Raw genomic sequence first — 6,698 nt, 5'->3', positions numbered from 1 at the left:
AGGTGTCTGTAGTGACGCCTCTAGCACTGTGACACAGTGCCTTAGATCGTTGCGCCACTCAGGAGGGACTAGGGTCCCACTAGGGTGCATTAACTCTACCTACATGTACATATTACCTCAATTACCTCAGCTAACCTGTGCCCCCGCACATTGACTCTGTACCGGTGCCCCCTGTATATAGCCTCCACATTGACTCTGTACCAGTACCCCTGTATATAGCCTCCACATTGACTGTGTACCGTAACACCCTGTATATAGCCTCCACATTGACTCTGTACCGTAACCACCTGTATATAGCCTCCACATTGACTCTGTACCGGTACCCCCTGTATATAGCCTCCACATTGACTCTGTACCGTAACCACCTGTATAAAGCCTCCACATTGACTCTGTACCAGTACCCCCTGTATATAGCCTCCACATTGACTCTGTACCGTAACCACCTGTATATAGCCTCCACATTGACTCTGTACCGTAACACCCTGTATATAGCCTCCACATTGACTCTGTACCGTAACACCCTGTATATAGCCTCCACATTGACTCTGTACCAGTACCCCCTGTATATAGCCTCCACATTGACTCTGTACCGTAACCCCCTGTATATAGCCTCCACATTGACTCTGTACCGTAACCACCTGTATATAGCCTCCACACTGACTCTGTACCGGTACCCCCTGTATAAAGCCTCCACACTGACTCTGTACCGGTACCCCCTGTATATAGCCTCCACATTGACTCTGTACCGGTACCCCCAGTATATAGCCTCCACATTGACTCTGTACCGGTACCCCCTGTATAAAGCCTCCACATTGACTCTGTACCGGTACCCCCTGTATAAAGCCTCCACATTGACTCTGTACTGGTACCCCCAGTATATAGCCTCCACATTGACTCTGTACCGGTACCCCCAGTATATAGCCTCCACATTGACTCTGTACCGGTACCCCCTGTATATAGCCTCCACATTGACTCTGTACCGGTACCCCCTGTATATAGCCTCCACATTGACTCTGTACCGGTACCCCCTGTATATAGCCTCCACATTGACTCTGTACTGGTACCCCCTGTATATAGCCTCCACACTGACTCTGTACCGGTACCCCCTGTATATAGCCTCCACATTGACTCTGTACCGGTACCCCCTGTATATAGCCTCCACATTGACTCTGTACCGGTACCCCCTGTATATAGCCTCCACATTGACTCTGTACCGGTACCCCCTGTATTTAGCCTCCACATTGACTCTGTACCGGTACCCCCTGTATATAGCCTCCACATTGACTCTGTACCGGTACCCCCTGTATATAGCCTCCACATTGACTCTGTACCGGTACCCCCTGTATATAGCCTCCACATTGACTCTGTACCGGTACCCCCTGTATATAGCCTCCACACTGACTCTGTACCGGTACCCCCTGTATATAGCCTCCACATTGACTCTGTACCGGTACCCCCTGTATAAAGCCTCCACATTGACTCTGTACCGGTACCCCAGGTATAAAGCCTCCACATTGACTCTGTACCGTAACACCCTGTATATAGCCTCCACACTGACTCTGTACCAGTACCCCCTGTATATAGCCTCCACATTGACTCTGTACCGGTACCCCCTGTATATAGCCTCCACATTGACTCTGTACCAGTACCCCTGTATATAGCCTCCACATTGACTCTGTACCAGTACCCCTGTATATAGCCTCCACATTGACTCTGTACTGGTACCCCTGTATATAGCCTCCAGATTGACTCTGTACTGGTACCCCCTGTATATAGCCTCCAGATTGACTCTGTACCGGTACCCCCTGTATATAGCCTCCACATTGACTCTGTACCGGTACCCCCCTGTATATAGCCTCCACATTGACTCTGTACCGGTACCCCCTGTATATAGCCTCCACATTGACTCTGTACCAGTACCCCCAGTATATAGCCTCCACATTGACTCTGTACCGGTACCCCCTGTATATAGCCTCCACATTGACTCTGTACCGGTACCCCCTGTATATAGCCTCCACATTGACTCTGTACCGTAACACCCTGTATATAGCCTATATACCCCCAGGTATAAAGCCTCGCTACTGTTATTTCATTATTGCTCTTTAATTATTTGTTATTTTTACATTTTCTTCTATTTTTTATTAATTAATTTTTTACTCCACTTTATTTTAGTAAATACTTTCTTCACACTTATTTTTCTTAAAACGGTATTGTTGGTTAAGGGCTTGTAAGTCAGCATTTCACTGTGAGGTCTACTTACACCTGTTGTATTTGAAGTATGTGACAAATAAAATTTGATTTGGGATGCAGCCCTTGTTTATCTGTTGGGAGCAACACAATGAAACTAAACACCTCAAAGAGTTGGAAATGAAAACACCACAGAAACAACAAGCCACAATTTAAAGTCAAGGTTTATTGTTCTTGTCAGTGGCTCAGTATAGACGATATGTTGAAAATCTTATTCAAGATTAGATCCTTAATATCTAATTGGAGTCAGTTCTGATTATTTTTGTTATTTGGCACTTCGGTTACATCAGATAGTAGATGAGACATGAAGACTCACAGTACCTTTGAATATTTCCCAAACTCATTTTGGTTATCCGAGCACTTCCAAGCACGACTCTGTGGAACCATGTGTGTTTCTGTCATACTTGTTCTGAGTATACACCTTGACTCTGTGGAACCATGTGTGTTTCAGTCATACTTGTTCTGAGTATACACCTTGACTCTGTGGAACCATGTGTGTTTCAGTCATACTTGTTCTGAGGATACACCTTGACTCTGTGGAACCATGTGTGTTTCTGTCATACTTGTTCTGAGTATACACCTTGACTCTGTGGAACCATGTGTGTTTCAGTCATACTTGTTCTGAGGATACACCATGACTCTGTGGAACCATGTGTGTTTCTGTCATACTTGTTCTGAGTATACACCTTGACTCTGTGGAACCATGTGTGTTTCAGTCATACTTGTTCTGAGGATACACCTTGACTCTGTGGAACCATGTGTGTTTCTGTCATACTTGTTCTGAGTATACACCTTGACTCTGTGGAACCATGTGTGTTTCAGTCATACTTGTTCTGAGGATACACCTTGACTCTGTGGAACCATGTGTGTTTCTGTCATACTTGTTCTGAGTATACACCTTGACTCTGTGGAACCATGTGTGTTTCTGTCATACTTGTTCTGAGTATACACCTTGACTCTGTGGAACCATGTGTGTTTCAGTCATACTTGTTCTGAGTATACAACTTGACTCTGTGGAACCATGTGTGTTTCAGTCATACTTGTTCTGAGTATACACCTTGACTCTGTGGAACCATGTGTGTTTCAGTCCTACTTGTTCTGAGTATACACCTTGACTCTGTGGAACCATGTGTGTTTCAGTCATACTTGTTCTGAGTATACACCTTGACTCTGTGGAACCATGTGTGTTTCAGTCCTACTTGTTCTGAGTATACACCTTGACTCTGTAGAACCATGTGTGTTTCAGTCCTACTTGTTCTGAGTATACACCTTGACTCTGTAGAACCATGTGTGTTTCAGTCCTACTTGTTCTGAGTGATGAATAATGACTGAATAAACTGCCATGTTCTAGTTCTGGGGTTTTGTTGACGTCACTCCGGTTGATGTTAAATAAGGAGAGAGCTGCTCTCGCTACCCTGCCTTCCCCTGTGGGTGTGTGTGTGTGTGTGTGTGTGTGTGTGAGAGAGAGTGTCTGTGTGTGTGTGTGTGTGTGTGTGAGAGTGTGTGTGTGTGTGTGTGTCCTCTTTTTAGCATCTGCTGCTTCCATTGAACATGTCGCCTCTTTCCTCCGGTTCTGTGGTAAAATCGTTACACAAACCACATGCACGTACACAGACACTCACACACTGACACAATCACAATGTTCCACGCTGAGGTCATTTCCTGTGTATGTTCCTTGTTGACATTCTGTTGGGTTCATTTGTCAGTTGAGCAATTTCATTTCTGTTTAAAACTTCCTAAAGAATACAAACAGAGTAGTCATTTTTATTAATAGCACAACTACTGAACACACACTACACAAATATGTCCTTTGTAAAATATCGTTCTTCTCCTAGTTTCAAACCGCTCTCACGACCCCCAAAAACAGACGTCTCTAGGGGTGTATTAGTGTTTCTATGCTGTGGTACTACGACATGTATCACGAAGGTCTATACTACAGTCCTAACCGCTCTATGATCTACGTGTGTATTGTGTTCAAAAGTGTGTGTACCGTTTGTCAATGTCTTCGGAAAGGCTAATAATACACTTCTTGTATTTAAATGCATTGATGTACTTACACAGGCCTCTATGGGCCTGTATTATATGTGAACATCTGGGTGAACCTGGGGCGTACTCATCAGGAACCAATCGGGAAAACAAAACGGATCAAAACAGGGAGGGACCTTCGTGAACTCGTCCAATAAGACGCACTGATCTGTAAGCGGTTGAGCTGTGGAAGCAAATTGTTCATAAGCATCAGGGATAATTATTTCTCGCACCTACATCCTATAGTTTCAGATCTGTGTGTAGACGAAGCAGAGGACGCGTCTTTAGACGATTGGGACGCAGCCATAATGTGGGCTGAATGCAGGCTATGACCTCACCTGGCCTCACCTGGGTGAAGATTACGTTTGCAAAATTCCAGGTACTTTCAATAAATAACATTCCCTGTTTTCCCAGAAATCCTGGTAGGAGGATTCTGAATTTCCAGCTTATTCCCTCCGGAATAAAAAAAAAAAAAATTGCCCAACCCGGATTTCGGGAAATTCAAGGAATTTATTGCAAGATGAACCCAGAGGTGCGAGAGAGCGAGAGAGAGGAAGGACATGGTGCCCATACTGGATCTACACATACAGTATGTGACGTAGTGACGCAACTTTCGAGGGACCACTTTTGTCTCATGAGCGCTACTTTCAGAACTACTGGCTAAGAAGTATACAGAAGCACAGGGGAATCTCTTTAAGACCGGTAAGACCCAACTTCAAATCAACACGTCTCCTTCACCACTAGAGTCGATACAGTCCTAGGCCACTGTTACTCTAACCACAAGCAAGCATACAAGGCCCTCCCTTGTCCTCCCTTCGGCAAATCAGATCACAACTCTATACTACTGCTTCCTGTCAACAAGCAGAAGCTCAAACAGGAAGTACCCGTAACGTGTTCCGTTGAGAAATTGTCCATTCGTTACAATCACTCTAAGAAGATCCATTGTAGAAATAGGCAGGGTTTATGACATTGTGTCTGTGGTAACTAGTGACTAACGAGACTATGCTACAAGACTGCATTGCTAGCGCTGACCTCAGTCACCGGCTTCATTTAGGAAATGCATCTCCAAAGTTGTCCCCACAGTGAAGGTTCGCCGCTTCCCCCAATCAAAAGCCCAGGATTAAACACAGAGGTTGGTGCTAAACTAAAGGACAGGGCTAAAGGACAGGGCTACCACACACAGAGCTATCGCAGCCAACCCAGAGGCTACGGCTGAGGACAGAAACAACAAGTCCTGCTACGACCTCCTCAGAGCCATCAAACAAGGTGGAATCATATATTACACAGGCTCGGCCTCCCACCGCATGTGGCAGGGCTCACAGTCCCTTACAGATCCTAAAAGGAAGACCCAGCCGTGGTCTGCCCAACGATGCCCCTCTACTAGACCAACTCAATGCATTTTATGCTTCACGCTACAACCAAAAACAACACAGAGCCGTGCATGAGGGCCCCCGCTGACACGGGTCTTGGCGATCTCGCTCTCCAATGCCGACATGATTAATATAGACTTGTTTAACTGTCCTGTTACAGCAGTGGGTTAATGGGGAAGGGGCCTGTTGTCCCACAGCGCTACTTAGTGGGGGACTACAGTGGTACAGATTGTCCATACTATGTTCACACCAACTTCTGTTCAGCTTGAAGTCGACACTAACTTCTAGCAACGCTACAAAACAGAGTCTAACAAAGCTACAAAAAAAGTGTCTAACAACGCTACAAAACAGAGTAACGTTATAAAACAGAGTCTAACAACGCTATAAAACAGAGTAACGTTATAAAACAGAGTCTAACAACGTTATAAAACAGAGTAACGTTATGAAACGGAGTCTAACAACGTTATAAAACAGAGTCTAACAACGTTATAAAACAGAGTCTAACAACGCTATAAAACAGAGTAACGTTATAAAACAGAGTCTAACAACGTTATAAAACAGAGTCTAACAACGTTATGAAACAGAGTAACGTTATGAAACAGAGTCTAACAACGTTATGAAACAGAGTAACGTTATAAAACAGAGTCTAACAAAGTTATAAAACAGAGTCTAACAACGCTATAAAACAGAGTCTAACAACGTTATAAAACAGAGTAACGCTATAAAACAGAGTCTAACAACGTTATGAAACAGAGTAACGTTATAAAACAGAGTAACGTTATAAAACAGAGTCTAACAACGTTATGAAACAGAGTCTAACAACATTATGAAACAGAGTAACGTTATAAAACAGAGTAACGTTATAAAACAGAGTAACGTTATAAAACAGAGTCTAACAACGCTATAAAACAGAGTCTAACAACGCTATGAAACAGAGTCTAACAACGTTATAAAACGGAGTCTAACAACGTTATAAAACAGAGTCTAACAACGCTACAAAACAGTTTGACTGCTGAAGCCACATGCTCATCAATGAAAACTGTAGTGACACCAGTG

Source organism: Oncorhynchus kisutch, unplaced genomic scaffold (genome assembly GCF_002021735.2).
Source record: "Oncorhynchus kisutch isolate 150728-3 unplaced genomic scaffold, Okis_V2 scaffold2905, whole genome shotgun sequence".
In the NCBI taxonomy this organism is placed as follows: domain Eukaryota; kingdom Metazoa; phylum Chordata; class Actinopteri; order Salmoniformes; family Salmonidae; genus Oncorhynchus; species Oncorhynchus kisutch.
The sequence above is the reverse complement of the archived record's forward strand: the minus strand, read 5'-3'. Positions refer to the sequence as shown.